The following is a 19892-nucleotide window of genomic DNA, read 5'->3' on the forward strand; positions in this document are numbered from 1 at the left end:
GATGCTGGATTTTGGCTAATGGATTTGGGAAGATGTGCAAAACGTGGCATTATCAATTTAGCAGATTACAAACATATCCAATTAATCTTAGACATCCTGGCAGACTGTTAGCAAGGTAGTAGTAATACATACACTTATACTGTGCTCCTGCAATTACGTTCTGTCTACTTGTGAGCTGAATAAGGTGACAACAACAGGGAGCCAAATTCCATATTGTCTGATTACAGATAAGACAATCTCAGGAGATAAAAAGGAATAGCTAGACATTTACTACCAGTCACTGAAATGGATCAAGGAATAAAATCTTCCAATACAAACCCAGATGTAGAATGCCTACCTCTTTTGCTGAGGTAGCAGCAATGAACGATAATGTTATAAACGGTGTTCAAGGCCGGGTTGGACAGAGCCCTGGGTGACATGGCTTAGTGCAAGCTGTCCCTGCCCATGGCAGGGGGGTTGGAACTAGATGACCTTAAGGTCCTTTCCAACCCTAACTATTCTATGATTCTATGGTTCTATACATACAACAGTATACTCAAAGGATAGGTTTTGCTCATCAGTCAAGGAAACCATAAATGAACTCTCCTGCTTAATATATGAACTCTCATTTCTAAATAGAGACAGAAGGTATCACAATAGCACAAACTGATATAAATAGTAGTGGTTACAAACTAAAACAAAAGTCAAACAAAAAAGAGGAGAAAAAGATGTCATATGGCAGAATATTGTCTTCTGATCTCCTCCCTACATACCCAATATTTCTCTGGTGCTTAGCTCTGATAGGCAGTGAAATTAATGAATAAAATTCCAATAAAGGATGCAAAGTGAAATACTTCCATATATCTCATTTTCTTCTAAAAAATCCCAAGTTTCAAAAAAGAAAGAGGCCAACTGCACAAACCATCCTCTAAGAGAAACATCTCTAGGCAAGTAAGGGAAGTACTCAGAAAAGACAAAACACAGAAATAGAAACTAACTGCCCACCTGGCAGGGACCAAAGCATAAAATAGGGCATAGGGATGATGCAAAAAAGGACACAGAAAGCCAAGCTTGTTTAGCCAGGTCACTATCAGATGTTTTGAAGTGCTCTGATACTAGCAGAGTGAGATAAGAACCTGCTTCTCCACAATCTATGACATCATCCACATCTTGCCTCTCTTTTTACACAAGGCCTGTCTCCTTTACACATGGAAAACTTTTGGTTTTTCATGGTTTATCAAATAGTTTTATAATGTATTTCTGACGTATCTAACTTGGTACAGAAGAATCAAAACTAGGCATACTACTCAAGATGACAACAAATACTTACAGCAGAGCATTATCATTAAATACAGGAAAACCACTGTAGTTCTTTCATCACACTTGATGGCATTTTATCTGCTTTTTTGAACTGCCCAGAAGTAACTGATTTTTCATGGTGTGTCCAGTATTGCCCTAATCTTTGCACTTAAGAGGCTTACATATTCCAAGACTTTAAACCTGGCTCTCAGAATAGAGAGCAGGATAGTAAGATGCTATCAAAAGATGACAGCTGAGTTACAACATTGAAAAAGGAGAGAAATCAGTGAGAGGACACAGGGCTGAAACAGGCAGGAGGGTTGGAACTAGATGATCTTAAGGTCCTTTCCAACCCTAACTATTCTATAATTCTATGATTCTAAGACCTGAAGTATCAAGGTGCCTTCTTATCAGTGTCCTTACGTCAACACTGTGTAACAAAAATGAAAGGGTGCTCAGCCACTGTGACCAATTCCATCATTTTTGTTGGTTCTGTTCCTAAAACTCCTCAAATCAATGACACAGATATACAGAATTCCTGGAAAAGCTGGCTAACATTTCTCCAGTTGGGACACAAGAGTATTCACTGGAAAACAAGACTTAGACATGTTTGCATAAGCTAGACCCAATCTTGTGTACAACATTTTTCCCCATGCTAGGTAATTTACCAAAGCCTATATTTACCTATATTTTTCCTACAGTTTCAGTTAATAATCATAGAATCATAGAATAGTTAGGGTTGGAAAGGATCTTAAGATCATCTAGTTCCAACCCCCCTGCCACGGGCAGGGACACCCCACACTAAACCATGTCACCCAAGGCCTCATCCAACCTGGCCTTGAACACCGCCAAGGATGGAGCATTCACAACCTCTCTGTGCAACCCATTCCAGTGCCTCACCACCCTCTCAGTAAAGAATTTCTTCCTTAGATCCAATCTAAACTTCCCCTGTTTAAGTTTGAACCCGTTACCCCTTGTCCTGTCACTACAGTCCCTGATGAATAGTCCATCCCCAGCATCTTTGCCGTTTTGAACAAGGCATCTTCCAGGGCTCTTCAAAGTAAGCTCTGCTGGGTGACAGCCAGTGTAAATGTGGCTGTGAGCTTCCCACCACTGATACAGCCTCACCTAGAATGGTACACAACAGGCTCATTTTGTGGCCAGCAAGTTTTGCTACAGGCAGTTTAACAGGATATGAGTTAGTAACTACAGAGATGCCCATAAGCAGTTAATGACTTGCCTCAAGCTTGGTGGTGCTTTTTCAGTTTTAGTTTGGGACATAAAGATAGAATATGTAATCCCTCCTCTCTTTCTCCCTCCTTTTTCTTTCCTTTTACTGCAGATCAGCCAACTGAAGTAACTGTTAGCGTTTAAGGGAAGCCTCACACAACTCCCGCTGCCATTTACATTTGCTAGTCTTCGTATGTAAGCCAGAGATACACCCTCGTATAGCCCAAACTGACCTTTTTCTTCCTTTTCTCTTCCTCACCCCCCTCCTTCCTGCTTGCAGGCCATGCCCAGACACACCAACACAGTGCAGCCCTGTTAAGTCTCTGATCTCAGGACAAAACCACTGATGAGTAGCTGATGAGTTTCTGTTAGTCCCTAACATGAAAGACACACTGATGGGAGTGGGGCATTAGGACTCTACCCTCCCTGCGCCTTCCTAAACAAAAAGTAAATGATAGTGTCCTGCTATTGGACACTGCCTTGAGATTTTGCTATTTGGAAGCTACCATGAGTAGGAATCACATCTTTCTAGAGGGGCATAATTATTCTCAGCCTGCAAAATGCTGAGGGCTTGTATCATCCCAAGCAGAAAGTGATGCTGGTGGGAGCACAGCATCCTGCCTGGCTTCCCAGCAGCCTGTTGGGATGTGGAATGTCTTTGCTCAACCTCAACAACTTTCTCTGGCCTAGCACCAAAATCAAACACCCAAATCAAACACTACAGAGTTCAACCCACAAAAATAAACCAATGTTATTTTATGATCTTTGCTATCAAGGAGACATATTTCAGTCTGCAGGGAAAGCCCATGCCTTTCCCCCCCCACCTCTTTCTTTAAGGTAACTATCCCTCAGAGACTAAAGACACACATTGCATAATTATATCAGCCGTTGAAACCTCAAACATGCTTCTCAGCTTCCCACGCTTCACAGCAGGACCAGGTATGCTGGGTTTTTTTGCCTATTCTTCCACTCTGTGTAGTCCAATTTTTTTCTTCCAAAATACTTTAAGATTTTTAACAGGTACAACTGTAAATTACTGCAATGCCTCATAGCCACATACTGCGCTCACTCTAGAGATGGTAATGGAAGAGCAGTTACTGTCTGAAATGTGAGAATTAGTGGAGGAAAACTTATTTTTATACACAGCTCTTGCAGGGCTTACAGTTTGTCTAGAAGATAACTATTTCATTTAGTAATTACTTTTTTTGGAAGCAAAACAATGGCCTGGGAGACAATCCCTTTATGTGATGATAAAGTAAATGTTCTCACAGCTCCTGGTCAGAAAATATAAATTGCCAGTTCCAGGTGGGAATCACACACACACACACACACACGCACAACTCCCCCCTCAGATTCCTCTTTCAATTTGGAAAAGATACTTATTCGGAAGCTCTAGTGAAAAGACAGCAGCAGTAAGACCAGTGTTGGAATCCCTACAGCAACAGTATCTCAGGTCCACACTGATTTTCATGCATAAGATAATGAATCATTTCTGCTTAAACAGCAAAACTCTGAAGTATAGGAGCACACAATAAACAGACTGGGTTTGGACTCTGAATGAAACCTTTCAGCCATGTTCATTCTTAATATTCTTTACATTTGCACTACTTTTGTACCTAGAGACCCCAAAACCAGGAGTCCCACTGTCCTTGGCAGCAGGAATGCAAATGACAAGAGACAGCCTTCCCCTCTTCCCCAAAGGACTCACAGTCTATTTACAGACCAGCAGGCAGGTGAAAGGAAATCCCAGTATCTCTATTTTACAGACAAGCAACTTAAATATGGAGCAATACACAAATGGACACGTCTGAAGTTGCTCAGGGATCCTCTGCAGAGGTGGGAACTGAGCTAGAAACCCCTCATTTGTCACTGACAAAAACCACCTTTCTCTGTGCAGTCCCTCTCTTCCAATCCACTGTTAGGTAACTGCTTTCCAGTTAAGTTGTCTTGTCAGATCCTCTGCATAAAAATAAAAAGTATCCCACTTCAGTAGCTCCACTTGTTCCTTCCATAGTTTTATTTCTTTTTTCTAGGTGTGTCTGAAACCTCTACAGTTCTTTCTAGCCACACTGAAGTAGAGATGCGTCTAAACCATGTTCCAGATCCAGGCTCAGACTTCTGCAGGAAACTGAGATTTGTAGTCAGTTTTCAATGTATGAATACCTTAAATAAAACCCAGCCAAATCTCTTCTCCCTATGTTTGTTCCTCTAACTACTGTTCCCTTGCTCATCATTCATGTCATCTGCTGTGACCCAGCATGGCTACAGCCCTCCCAGAGGCCACTGAAATCAGTCTATTGAGAAGCGCTCTGTACGTACCAGGAGATGTTTAGCGTCTCATAGCCCCAATGCACCTCTCACTTTGGTTTCAGTGTCTTGCAGTTTAAGCTCCACAAGCTTATGAGTCACTTTACCACATTTATGTTCAGAAAGTATTTTCATTCCTCTTCATGCTTCTGGTACTTCCAAAATATGTCCACTTGTGTTGTCTCCTCACTTCTCTGTCTTTTCTTGGGACTTTTGCAACTACTCACCATCCTGCTTCCCCCAACATCTACCTTGCAGCCCTTCTCTGGCAGAATTCAGACCTCAGCTCTGATTGTTCTTTAATTCCTGGAGGTGACTCGTATCTCTATACACTTGACCTCCTTCTCGGTTCAGCCTACCATGCCTGACTGCCTCTCTGGCATCATGTCCTAGATGTCCCGTGGCCACTCACACTTCACAGGACGAAGCCACACACCTCATTCTTCCCTCACATACAGTTTCACTATTTCTCCATTTCTAAGGACACTTCTGATGTTCTGTCACCCAAACTGCCAGTATTATTGCTTTATACACCCCTCTCTCTGTTTTCTATTTTCCAACTAAATTACCATTAAAGAAATCCATTCATTTTAGACCAATGCTAAAGCGTCTCCCACTTCCATCTGTATTACTGTAACCTCCTGCTTCTCTTTGAGCTTCTCACTTCTTACTTTTTTTCCTCATCAAAATGCTGCATCCACATCAACCCCCTTTATCCTTACTTCAGTAAGCCTATTTGTATGGCCAAATTCCTTCACCTTCCAAATTATATGACCTGTCTTCCAAGATACCATCTTTTCACTCCTATCTCTTCTGCTGTTTTCCTAGTTATGACTCTTGCTAGATCAGCAGTCTTTGAAGGATTTCTCTCTGTTTCAGCATGATTTTTCCTTCTCCACTTCTGCTAGTGCAGTAGTTTAATGAGAATACAGATTAAGATGATGACTAGAATCCAAGACTCATAATTGGATCTGGAGGGTATTTCTGCATTAAATCAATGTATCCCACTGGCTTGCCTAGTCTTTGTACACAGTTCCAGCAAATGTAATAGTTGCTTAGGGCACAGGACCCACACAGTACTTTTGGTTCCATTAGTGCAGTTTCAGGCCTGCAAGACCATCTATAAACTATAAATAGATTTGAATAGGAAGGTGGGGCTGTTCACATTGCACAGTTATGTGCATTTCCCTTATAAAAAGTACTAAGTCATTGCCTTCCTGGGTGCACATTAGGCTTTGCAACTGAGAATATACAGACATATCGTGATCCATGTGTGTTTCTCCATACCTGGGCTGCTTACATACCTAGTCTGTCCTGCTGATATTATGATCACCTCATAATTTCAGTTCACTATATCATCCTTTCCCTCCAAAACCCAAAAAGTCTAGAACAGGTATTAACCAGGGAAAAACTGGCCTTTTTCAGCCCTGAAAAACAGAGTCAAGCCAGGGAGTGCGCTCAGTCAGCATAGCTGGACTACAGATTCTTTACTTTCTGAAAGAAACTCATAGATGTGCATGCTGATAGGAAAGAAAGGATTAAGGCTGCACTGGTGTTACATACTTTTTAAATGATAACCATAAAAGTTATTTGCATGAGGTGGAATGAAATCCTACCCCACAGAAGAATTTTCACAGGGTGAAAATAGACCTATGAGGTGCTCTTGAAGGCTGCTGGCTAGAAGTCTCTCTGCTCTAGTCTCTGCCTCTCTAGAAATCTACTAGATTATCTCCTGTCAAGAGGCATACCCTCCCCTTGGAGTATCTAATGGTTTGAAGCTAAATCAAACACAAAAAAGAAAATAAAGTTCCCAAATACATACCTATTAGTTAAGAGGTACAAGTAACTGGAATTATATATTCATAAGCATCCATGCATACACATGGGTGCCTTAAAAAAGGAGAGGAAAGCATTGTTATTTCCTTACCATGCTAGGATTTCAAGTACAAGCTTGCAAAAAAAACCCCTAAAATCCCAGCAAAGGACCCTGATGCAAGTGAGTTTTAGGTCAATTTAATTAATCTAGGAAAGCATATTTTTAACAAATGGGTTCATTTGCTTCAAAAGATAAATAAACCATGCTAATAGTGTAAAGTACCTGCTGCTGCTGCTGCTGCATGCAGCTCTTCATTTAATATCTGTGGGGCTTGCTGTCATCAGCAGCACATGAGGAAAGAAAACACTCAACATTTTGCATTGCATTCATCAGATTCTTCCCTCTGCTGTAGTGGCATAAGCAGTAAGAGTGCTTAACCCACTGTGGGTTTCCAGGCTTCTCAGGCTATCTTCTCCCTTTTCCACTAAAAGCAATTCCATTCAGCTTTAGCTGCTTTTTAATCAAAGGAAACTATAATCACACTAGCAGGATGCTAATTCTGAAGAGACATTAGCAAAACCACAGTTACTTACTTAAACTGCAGACCTGTGGTTGACAAAAAAACAGCATAGAGCAAAAGAAAGCAGCTTTGGTTAATAATAGTAGTAATAGTAGTAGTAGTAGAAATAATAACAATATCAGCCTTAGCAACAAAAGCTGAAAAATGAAGTACCAACAACTACTGAGAACCTCAGGTCAGAAAATGATAACAATTTCGTATTCACATTTATCACAAAAAAAGTCTTTCCCTGACCTTCAGAAAATGAGCTCTGTCCACCACATCAGTTAATAGCGAGTCCTAAGTCAAGTGTTTTCAGTCCTAATTAACATGTAAAACCACATAGCAAAATGAAGTAATACAACACTGAACAAGAACTCAGAATAACATCTGTGAGGCTGTTTTTTGCCCAAATGCTTTTATGCTCCTTTTAGCTCTCAGCTTCTCCTAATCGCTGACTTTGGCAAGATCCAAACAATTTGTCACTGTTGCCTTCACATATTCGCTTTCCCAGAAACATAAAAAGCATATACTTACCTGTAGCAACACCTGTGATTGATTACACCGTCACTCTCTAAATACCCTCTGGAGGTTTTGTTCAGTCCCAAAAGAAGAGGGGGAAGGGATGAGAACAGTTGTCTGATGAAGAGCGCTATATCAATTCCAATAAAAATACAATTTCGCCTATTTATTTGACAGCATGGTGAAAATCACAGTAGCTGGATTCCACGTAAACCAGTCCTTCCAGATACGGAGTTGAGTCAAGCAAACTCTACTGCAGCACGACAAGGAAAAAGTTGATGTATCAAGGCAGAAAACCCTGATCTAAAATTCATGGGAATGGGAATAAAACACAATCAATACACACAGCAATTTCTATAGCAACTGGGGGAATAAAGGAAATAAAAAAAGAAGAGTTGGTGCCTTAACTGTTAGCACAAAGCTTCTGTGGTAAATGAGGGGACCTGTCCCTCTTGGCATCTCTCTGATCAATGGGCTGAATCGATGCCCAGCACATTCCTCCCGCGCTCCCTTTCCTCTTTCCCTGACATCTGTGGAGGGGCAAGCCGAGCATCCCAGCCTCCGACAGGAGCGCACACATGTACACACACCCCCCCATGCAAGCAAACACGCTCCCCTGCCTTTCTCCTACACCCACAGGATCTCAGCACTCACCGTCACGGGCTTCCTCCCCGCGACTGCAGTTGCTGCAAATGTGTTTGATCTCCTTGCCTATGTGACAGTGTATCACAAAAGAGACATTGTTGTTAGTGGTGGTGGGCTCCTTCAGTGGCTTCATCCTCACTAGATAGAAAGCTTTCTTTTTAGGTTTCTCTCCACTCATGTCTGAAACCGAACCCTGCCGGCAGCCAGAAGAAGAAAAAGCAAGCATCCCAGGCTGCCTGGCGTGCGTGCAATCCGCCATCCGCTCCCTCGCCTCAGTGTTTAGCTGCCACACACACAACAGGGATGAAGGGGAGGGCTGGGGAAGAGGGGAGGGAGGCGGGAGGCAGAGCACTGGCAGAAGCACTGCCTGAGCCTTGCTGCCCTCCGCGACCCTGCTCCTTAACCAATCCACTTGTGCTTGGCTGAAGGATGCTCAGTAGGTCCCCGCTCTGGCCATGCCTACGATAAGCCTCACCCCTGCCATGGGCGCTAGGCATGTCTGGTGGCAAAGCGGAGCCTGGTACACAGTTTTGGTTACCTTGCTGCTGCACACGCTGCAGGAGCACACAGCCTCCTTCACTTTACCTCCTCACTCCTGCTCCTCTCGCATGTTCTCCCCCTGTTCTAGCATGTCCCCAAAGACACCCACATTGGGCCACAGCCCTCTGGAATGTCGGCCACAGCCGCTGGCCACAGTCCTCTGGCAGGACATGCTGTGATTCTCTAGCCTAGCAAATACGGCAACCTCACCTTTGTGCTTGGGCGGCCTGGCAGCCTGTCACACTGCAATTAGTATTTTACACACAAAGGACAGGCTGACAGCAGGCTGCTCTCCCTCACTCCCCCCCCCCGCCCCGACCAAGCAGGGGGAGCACAGGGCCACTCTGCTTCAGAAGCCCCAGGAAAACCCAATTCCCCTCCTGCAAACCCCTCCTGCTTTTCATTCTTTCTTTTTATGCCTGTTTGCTTCTTTCAAAAGACAGGAGGTGCCTGTCCTGGCCGGCGTGGGGCTCACAAGGGCAGCCATTGACAGTGGCTGGTACTGTCTGGTGGCTTCAGCCCAAGGTCCCCTGCAGCGTGACTGCTCCTCCTAGGAAAAGGCTGACCAGAGATAGGCTGATCAGAGAGGTGCAGACAGTGTGAATTCATTTTGATCGCTTATCTGGGGGATGAATACCCCCTTCTTTGTCTCCCTTGACCAAATTACAGCTGCTCTGGAGAGCAGCCCTATCATCCCCAGGCGCCCACTGCACTTCCGAAGCTTCCCCAGCCTGGAGGGGATTACAGTCTCTGGCCAGACACTGTCAATCCCTTGCTGCCCAGCTGCCCCAAAACATGCTGTCTGTTTTCATGGCACAGCAAACAGTCCAAGCTTTCCCTGCTGCCAAAGCAGCAGCTCAGGACAGTGCCTCTAACACAGAGAAAGGTGGGGGGCAGAGGTGAGCACACTTTCTTCTTGCAGGTTTCAGGAAGGAAACCCTGATGAGAAAATGATAACCTCAGCTATTAGGGTAGCTATTACAGGAATGTGAGTGTTGCTCCTTTAAATCTTCAGCACGCTATCAGTTTGGCAGGCATTAAGCAGAGAGAGTGCAATTGGGGCAGACAAAACATGGCAAAGAATAACACCGTTCTTATTTTTAGCCAAAGCCCTTGCTGTTAGAAGAAATCCACTCACTCTGCAATTCTTTACCATTTCCACATATTGTTGCCACATGTTTTACAGCAGCAAGAGGCCAAACCAGCCCCGATTCTCTTCAACTGCACATGAAGCAGTCAGTGAGACTTTTGCCTAAAGAAAGAAGCAGCAGAAACTTAAGGATTCAGTGCCATGGTTTTCCATTTTCTCAAATGCATGCATGCACACACATGCACAGACACACAGAAGATGCATGCAACGGAACTGCTGACCTACTTGTTCTGAGTCATTCTGATGCAGGTCTGACTTCTCACCTGCCACTCCTGGTGCTGAAACCTTGAGATGTCACATACACCAAAAATGGCAAGGCTTTACTTTTGTCAGCAGCATGCACAAATCAGACTAGGTGCTATTGGATCTCACAGAAATACGGGCTAAAGCATGCTTTCAGCAGAATCCTCCTGTTCACTAAGCCACGCAAAAACATCCTGCACACTGGACTATGAATATAGGTTTATGTTGAATACAGTCGGTCACCTCGGGATAAGTATTGCCCCAAAGAACTTGATTTTGCATGAGCTGCTCATCTAAAATCCTCACCCGTTGCATATAAGTGGTAGGAAAACAGGGAATGCAGAATTATTCAGGAACAAGTAGGTAAATTCTCCAAATGTATATATCATGTAGTTATGAATTAATGTACTGAAAAGCTGTCCCTTTGAATGCCTGATGATGAGACACTGTTTGCTATGTTGCACATTTGGAAAGCAAAAGCTAAGAAGACTTTGATCCCCCCCAGTCACACAGCAGTTCAGAAACCTGCAGTGGATTTCTCTCTAACTTATGCATTGTCTTTGAGAACACCTTCAGTTCAGCTGTGATTCAGAAAATAATCAGGTAAGCAGAAGACACGACCATAATTCACCTTCTGAACTTGCTTAGAGTTCATGGCTGGCTGTCAATGGTACTCAGCACTGCTGCATTATAGAAATGGATCAGGAAAGCAAAGCACATTCAAATGTGAACTTGCTTGAATTCAGGAAATGTGAGTGCTAATGCAATGCAGGGTGAACTCAAAACTGGAATACCGTATCTGCTGTCTTACTGCAATATTGGGGTGTTGTGCCTCACCTGTTTTAGGAAAGGAAACTAGAGTGACATATTCAGCAGACCTGGTCTTGTACGGCAAATGGCCCTGCAGTTCAGGAATTGGGTAGAACTTAGGACATGAAAAACTGGGTTAGGCCACCAGTCTTCTGCAGTCTCCCTCTGTGGCTCTGGACAAATCACTTACATCTTGGTATTTCAGTTCCTCGGCTGAAGAACAATGATGTTCACAGAATTACAGAAGAGTTGAAGCTGGAAAGGAATACCGGTGGTCATCTAGTCCCACTCAGGCAGGGACACCCAGGGCATATTGCTTAAGATTGTGTCCAGACAGCTTTTGGAATATCTCCAGAGAAGGAGAGTCCACAATCTCTCAGGGTAACCTAATCCAATCCTCAGTCACCCTTACAGTAAAGAAGTTCTTCCTTATGTTCAAGTGGAACTTCCCGTCTTCTAGTTTATATCCACCTCCTCTCCTCCTGTCGTCTGGTACCACCAAATGTCTGGCCCCATTCTCTTGACACTCTCCCTTCAAATACTTACACACATTAATCAGTTCTCTCCTGAGTCTTTTCTCTAGGCTGAACAGGCCCAGCTCCCTCAGCCTTTTCTCCTTTCCTCACGTGAGAGATGCTCCAGACCCTTGATGATTCTAGTAGCCCCTTGCTTTACTTGCTCCAGGAGCTCCATGTCTCTCTTGTGTTGGGGAGCCAAGAGCTAGACACAGTACTCCAGGGGAAGCCTCACTGGTGCTGAGTAGAGGGGGAAAACCACCTCCCTCGACCTGCTGGCAATGCTCTTGCTAATACAGCCTAGGATACCATTTGTCTTCTTGGCCACAAAGGCACATTGCTGGCTCATGGTTTACTTCTTGTCCATCAGGACTCCCACTTCCTTCTTCACAGAGCTCTTTTCCAGCAGGTCAGCCTCCAAGCTGTACTAGTGCATGGGGTTATTCCTCCCTGTGTGCAGGATGCTGTACTTGCTTTTGTTGAATTTCAAAAGGTTCCTCTCTGCCCATCTCTCCTGCCTGCCTAGATCCTTCTGAAGGACAGCACAGCACTCTGGGGTATCAGCCACTCCTCCCAGTTTCATATTGCCAGCAAACTTGCTGAGGAGGCATGTTGATGCTTCTGCTATTCAGAAAAATTTGATGAAATCGTATTTCAAGATGCTTTGAAGGTGTTTGTATACGGTAGAGAGGGAACACTCACACAGACTGGTCAAATACAAAGATCTATTATTTATAGCAAAACGAGAGGGGAATCAGGAAAAATATATTCCATCAGGCTTAGTCCAAATTGTTCACTCATTCAAAATTTAAGCTTTTTAGTTTCACTGGATTTTGTTTCAACAGCATTCATCCCTCCTCTTCCAACTCTTTATTCTAAACCCATAAAATTCCATGCAGATCTGAAAACAGACTTGGTAGCCAAACCCCTGCATTTTTGGTGACTCTGCTACTATCTCCCAATTCCAAATAACATTTAGAGAGGGATACAAGCAACCCCTTTTGCAGACAAAGACTGAAAGGAAACTATCTGTGTAACTATTCCTACAGGTCAGGTTGAAAGCTTTTTAATGACCCTGTCCCACTTTGCATGTATTCTGTACTACAAAAACCTCCAAGCATTACAGGAACGGACCATTTTTGCAACCAGATCCCAGGCGACTGCAGAAGGCCGGCTGCTCTGACAACGCTTAGGGACATTTGAGAATTAAATAACTGGTCCAGTGGGTAACACTGATTCTGTGTGGATAAGAAGCCCAACTTAACGTGAAGGAAGCCCTGTGCATTTTTGCTTGCAGGTGCTATGCATTCTGAATGCAAACAAGCCCTGAAGCCATCTGCTAGTATGTCTCTTGTAACAGGCACTTCGCTATAACATGCAAATTGCCTTCATTCCTAAGAGCCGCCTTATAGAGAATCTGAATTTGCCACAGCTCATAAAACAAAAATATGTTTAATTATGATCTGTGTAATTATGGTGAAAGCTGCTGCTGCTAATCAGTTCCAGGACAAATAATGTAAAATGAACATACTACAGTATTCCTGCAGAAAAATTACTTGCTTTGCCTCATTTTTAAATACATGGAAAAAAAAAAAGGGCATAATAACTCTTTCATTGTCTCAATATGCAGCTACAAAGCTGGGCATAATCTTACTGCACAGTGGACAACAAAATCAATGAAGAGTATGTCAGACAGTTAGTGGTTTGACAGTGAATAAACAAACTTGCATATTATGACCAATTTGGTGGCCTTCTATGATGGGGCTACGGAACTGATGGACAGGGGCAGAGCAGCTGACGTCATCTACCTGGACTTGTGCAAAGCGTCTGACACTGTCTCACACGACATCCTTGTCTCTTACACTGGAGAGACATCAATTTGATGGGTGGACCACTCGGTGGATAAAGAACTGGCTGGATGGCCACACGCAAAGAGTTGTGGTCAATGGCTCAATGTCTGGCTGGAGACCGGTAACGAGTGGTGTCCCTCAGGGATCGGTGTTGGGACCGGTCTTGTTCAACATCTTTGTCGGTGACATGGACAGTGGGATTGAGCGCGCCCTCAGCAAGTTTGCCGATGACACCAAGCTGTGTGGTTCGGTTGATACGCCGGAGGGAAGGGATGCCATCCAGAGGGATTTGGACACACTTATGAGGTGGGCTGATGCCAACCTGATGAAGTTTAACCATGCCAAGTGCAAGGTCCTACACCTGGGTCGGAGCAATCCCAGGCACAGCTACAGGTTGGGCAGAGAAGAGATTCAGAGCAGCCCTGCAGAGAAGGACTTGGGGGTGTTGGTTGACGAGAAAATGAACATGAGCCGGCTGCAGTGTGCACTCGCAGCCCAGAAAGCCAACCGTATCCTGGGCTGCATCAAAAGGAGTGTGACCAGCAGGTCAAAGGAGGTGATCCTGCCCCTCTACTCTGCTCTCGTGAGACCTCACTTGGAGTATTGTGTGCAGTTCTGGTGTCCTCAACATAAAAAGGACATGGAACTGTTGGAACAAGTCCAGAGGAGGGCCACGAGGATGACCAGGGGAATGGAGCACCTCCCGTATGAAGACAGGCTGAGAAAGTTGGGGCTGTTGGGCCTGGAGAAGAGAAGGCTGCGTGGAGACCTCATAGCAGCCTTCCATTATCTGAAGGGGTCCTACAAGGATGCTGGGGAGGGACTCTTCATCAGGGACTGTTAGTGACACGATAAGGGGTAATGGGTTCAAACTTAAACAGGGGAAGTTTAGACTGGATATAAGGAAGAAATTCTTTACTGAGAGGGTGGTGAGGCACTGGAATGGGTTGCCCAGAGAGGCTGTGAATGCTCCATCCTTGGCGGTGTTCAAGGCCAGGTTGGATGAGGCCTTGGGTGATATGGTTTAGTGTGAGGTGTCCCTGCCCATGGCAGGTGGGTTGGAACTAGATGATCTCAAGGTCCTTTCCAACCCTAACTATTCTATGATTTTATGATTCTATGATTATTCCCAGCCCACATTCACTTTCTGTATAAGCTTGGGAAACCATTTGTACCTTTAGTCCTCCCCTCCCCACAGCCTTTGCCATGAAGGAGAGTGCCACTTCCATTGTCCGTAAAGAAGAGATGAGAGCTGGATCCCCTTTATACAGATGACTACTGTGATACAGGTTCATATCTGCACTAAAATCTTTGAGGGTCCATTCTGTTTTTCAGTTTTTTTCCCCCTGGACTATGCCTCCCCCTGTCACAGATCACCCTGCTGAGAGTCTTTTTTTTTGGGATGCTGTGCCCTCAAATCAGTCTCTCTGAAAGTGAACAGTCATGCTGGAACCAAGCTGCCAAAAGCAGGTAAGCTTTTGGCTGCATCCTCCATACCACAGAAAAGATTTCCTCTTGGTTCCTTCTCCAAGCTGTGGCACAGTTCAAATGCCCGATGTCAGACAGGATACCACTATAGCCTGCCCTGAGCACCTCAGCTGAACAGAGGTTTCTGTGTGGGCAGTACAGGCTCCCTCCTGCTTCCACCACAAATAGGTGGTCATCAGAAATCACATGGAAGCCCCTCAGCCGTGTTTCTTCAACACAAAGGTTGGCCTGCAAAGCTGTAGTGTTTTTCTGAAGAAGCTGTGGCTAACAGAATGGCACTGCCCAGGTGAAAATGCTAGACAAATGCAAGTCTAGCAAGGCAGCAACACTTCTCAGCAGTTTAGCCCTTCTAACCAAAACACCATGATTCATTTGTTTCACAATATACTTAGGCAGTGATATTTTCACAGAGATGCCCCTGTACTTGGCAATTTTCTCTAAATATTTTCCTTCCTATTTCCTCTGCCCACTGTACTATGAATCCCAGTGAGAAAGAGATAAAAGATAAATTAACTGATTACCAGCTGCTCTGGTGATTAATGCAAACTTTTATGTTGTGTTACACATACTGCATCAAACTGATCAGCTTGGAGTGAAGAGGAAAATATACACAATTTGATCTGCTGACACAGAACTAACACAGTGTCCCCTTTGGTAGCATTTTTTATTCACTGCCAAAAAATGCCCCCAAAGCCACCTCAGGACAACTGACATTTGCCAAAGGAGAATCCTTCTACTTGCAAGCCACAACTCAAACCTGGATAACCCAGTATTTTCTGTTTGCCAGGCAGTTAGTGCAGCTGGACCCTGGTCCATGGCAGTGGCTCCAGGGTGCTAGGCTGACAGTATTTCTGTGTATTTCTGCTTACTGCATGGCACATCAGCAAAACTGGGAGGGCAAGGAGGAGGGGAAATCAGCCTGAGACTCCTGCAGGCCAAAATAGAATATGACCTTTTTAGTTCTGCAGCTATAAACACATTCTTAAACAACAATCCCAGCTACTCCTTGCAGTCACAAACCCAAGAGAGCCAGGTGATGAGTGCTGCACAAATAAAAGCAAACTGAAAGGAAAAGAAAGGAAAGAAAATGCCCTTCCCTGGCTTACCTACATTCAGCAATGCTGCTGGAGTATCACATGGCTCATTCTTGCTCTACTTGCAGGGTTCTCCAATCCTATGTACATACTTTGCCATGATGGAGTTCTCTCCTTATTTAGAAGAAGCCCTGCTTTATTTCAACGTGATACCATATGGTGTGATAAAAATGAACAGAAAAGGTTACACACAAAAAACACATAAGCTTAGAAACACCTGTTTGCTGCAAGTGTAAAGGACTGCTGACAGTCAAGGACTTCTAAGGATAAAAAGGAAGGTGTCATCCTAACCAGCAGGACAGATGGAAGGTTGCTGAGCTGCCATGTATGTGCAATTAACACACAGAGGCCTGGTGATGCTATGGCTAAACACCACCAATGCGGAATCTGGATTTGTAAAACAGGTAAGGAAGCAACCATTAGCATTAGATAACACCCAAAGGAAGAGACAATCTTCATGCTGAAATTATAGGTGAAGTTCTAGCTCTAGCAAAGTCACTGCATGTCCTAGCCCCAGAGGCACCAGTCACTACAGCCCTAGCAAGGTTATTAGCTCCCATCTTAGAAAGTCCACTCTGAATTTTTGTATCTAATTTAAATGTAGCATGTCCTGGGGTTTGAATGATCTGTTCGGAACACTTTGCAGATCCTGCATAACTGACTTTTCACAGGAATGAAAGCCTACACCATTTTTACCTTGGTAATAGATACAGCATAGAGCAGAGGCATGAATTGGGACTCAGTAGCACTCTTACACCCTCAGTTTAGATAGAGCTACAATCTGAGAGTTAACAAAAAGTAGTTCCAAAAACCGCAGTGCAATTACAAGAATGAAACCAAGGAGGAATTAAATTCTGTCTGGCCAATTTAGCAATTCACACGGCTGCACATCCTTACATATACCAAAACACAACAGCACTTGTGATTTGAAGTCTCACAACATGCAGCAGCTTCCCTGCTTCACACTGAGAGAATGAAGTCCAAAACACGCTGGATTTTCACCCACGCCCCCAAATACCTTTTTCCTTCTGCTCCTAAATAAACAGCTCTGCACCTTCTGCTTCCTATCAAAACCAGAGCTGTCATACAGAGGTGCAGAGAAATATTTTAAAACCCCCACAAAACCAAACCCACAGTCAGGTATCCAGCTGCATCTGTAATTCCTCACAAGGTTATGTTCCTAAAAAAAGCTCAGTGAGGGAATAAGGCAGTGTTGTCTGTGTGTGTGCCTGTATGTCTAGCAAGCCCCTGGGGAAAAAACTGAGTATGACTTATTCGTGGCAGAAATACTCCTAGCCATGAAAAAGGGAGGGAGAAGGTCCAGAGGAGGAGTCAGAGCCTTTAGAGTAGATAAAGTCAAGTACTGGCCACCTCTGGGCAGCAAACAGGCAGAAGCGCTCCCACATCATGGGTTAGTTTTCTACTGCTTCCTACAGATACAGAAACTAGGCACTCGTGGGTTTGTTGGCTCCAATAAAAAACTACATGCTTGAAAAACAAAGCGAAGAAGGCAGTAGGAGGATTCCAGAGATCTGCATTACAGCTGTTCTTTAACAAGAATATTCATTTGAACAAAATTAAATGTTTGACTTCATATAACACGGAAAACACAGCAGGAGCCCTGAATTCGCAACATTCAATGGAGAAACTTGAAACTCTGGAACTGATCAAGTTTTCTGTGTGTCACAAAATGACCACTTGGAACAGCCTCTTGGCGTGCAAAGAAAGCTCAGTAATGCAGGTTACTGTCACCATCTTTCAGGATGCCCCTGATTTTCTTGCTATTTCCTCAAGAATTGTACATGCCTCAAGATGGGAATCAAAGAAACATTGCTGGGAAAAGAAATCTACCTGTAACTGCTAGCGCCTGAAAATCTTGGGTGATTAATCTGAGTCATTTGAGAAAAACATCAGTCCTTTTAGACCTGCCACTTGGGATATCCTGATATTCTATCACTTTTACAGTGTGTGGGATAGGCACGAATATAATGAAATCCCAGAGGTCTAAGACTTCCCCTGTCATAGGCATACAATGACTGAGCCATACACGGTGCTCTGTCTGCCCTGGCTCTAGAAAGGTCTGACTCATCTGGCTTTAAAGAAAATTTAAGAAAATAGGTCAAACTGAACTTTCCATCACAGGCAATTGCAATGAAGTCAATCAGCTTGCACAAGCATTGCTCTCAGCACAAACTGCCCTTGCACTTCTGTCTACATGACTAATCAAATTAATTCCTCATAATATCAAGTAGCATGGCTTCCCTAAGAATATACACAGACTAACATTCCCTGATGATAATCCTCACTGTTATTGTCACTTCTCAGGCCAGAATTATGGAGAAGGACCAGACTGGAGGAATCTTTGTTGAAGTAATACAGCCAGAATAAGTAAGAGCATAACTCGAAATTGTTAGACAGACCAAAAGATTTATTTCAAAGCAATTAAATGGATAGTTATTATCTCAGAAACTCTTTACTGGCTACTGAGATCACCAGCCTACAGCAAAGTTACGATCAGCACGCAATACGGATGACTGGATTTTTTTCCTTTATAAATGACTCATATTAAGTCTGTTGCTTGTAGTTGAGAACAGTTTACTTGAAGGTCAGGGATATGACTGTGCATGAAGCACACTCATTTAGGGAACGCTTTCACACAAAAAAAGAAAAGACGAAGAAGAGTAAGTTTTGCGGACTTAGCCCCAAAGAGTTCATTTGCAGTAAACATGGTTCTACACTCTTACCCAAAATTTCCAAGCCCGGGACTTGCCATGTCTCTTGTGGGCCACTGGGTCAGCCACACAAAACTAATGAGTTTTCATTTCAGTTTAATGGCTCACTATGGTTTCTGCAGTTTCCAGCATCATTGTATTTGAGGCAATCTGAGAAAGTTGTAAAACGCAAAAGATTTGGAAGATGGATGTGTGGGGAAAGCCAGATGGCAAGTCCAGTGAAGTCAAACCCTGACAAGTTCTGACAGAGGATGAGAGGCTGAGCTGAAGATGCAAGCAAAATGCTTGTGAGGTCTAACAGGTAGAAATGAGTTGTCAGGCAGGCAGAGATTCAGGAGGGAAGATGAGGTGAAGTGAAGTAATTTTCAGTTGGAAGAGAAAGCAGATAAAGGGAAGGAGGAGGAAAAAGAGAGAAGATTAGGAAAGCTGTGAATAGACATTTAAACTTTCAGAGTGCCTTTGAACTGACAGACCCTCCCAACCTTTAGGGCTTCCTCACACTGAAAAGCACTTTGTAATTACACGAGTAGTGCAGGAACCAAGAGTACTGGGGCAGCTGCAAAGGACGATTAAGGTACATATGCTGGCAAAGCTGTAGGGGGAAGCTTTCACAAGTGTCTGCCTCCACTGGGCCCGACAGCAGCACACACTGTCAATCTCCTCACTTCAATAAGCATTCACATTTTTCTCAGATTAGAAAAAAAAAGACAAAACAAGTCCCTAGGAATAGCATGCAGCTTCTATACATACCTCCCAGTGTGATAGCAGCTTGCAGTACTGAAATGAAGCAAGAAGCTTCTGACAATATAATGAGCATCTTTTTCCAGTCTTTTCCTCCTTCAGCATAAACACAAGCTCCTCCAAACAGCATAGAAATCTGCATGAGGAGTTAACTTTCTTCAGAGAAAAGCATCAGAAAGGATTCTTACTCTCCTCCTTTTAGCCCCTATTATCTTTACTGCAGCCCAATCATTTTTCACCATCAGACTCCTATCTCTTTGTTGCTGCTTGCACTTTCACTGTGGACTGGTATGAAGCACAAAGCACAGAGGGAAAAGTTTGGCTTTGCATCAGTCCCATGTCATCATTCCCCTACCTCCCCTGACTTTAGCA

General features: G+C 43.9%; 1 protein-coding gene across 2 annotated transcripts in view; it reads right to left on the reverse strand.

Moving 5' to 3' along the window:
• The window catches only part of PHACTR1 (phosphatase and actin regulator 1), a gene marked incomplete at its 3' end in the record, with an annotated part of 311992 nt that overhangs the window by 134779 nt on the left and 157321 nt on the right, over positions 1–19892 (reverse strand). The gene's annotated exons all lie outside the window — the stretch shown is intronic.

The sequence above is a fragment of the Psittacula echo genome (genome assembly GCF_963264785.1).
Source record: "Psittacula echo genome assembly, chromosome: 2".
Lineage (NCBI taxonomy): Eukaryota > Metazoa > Chordata > Aves > Psittaciformes > Psittacidae > Psittacula > Psittacula echo.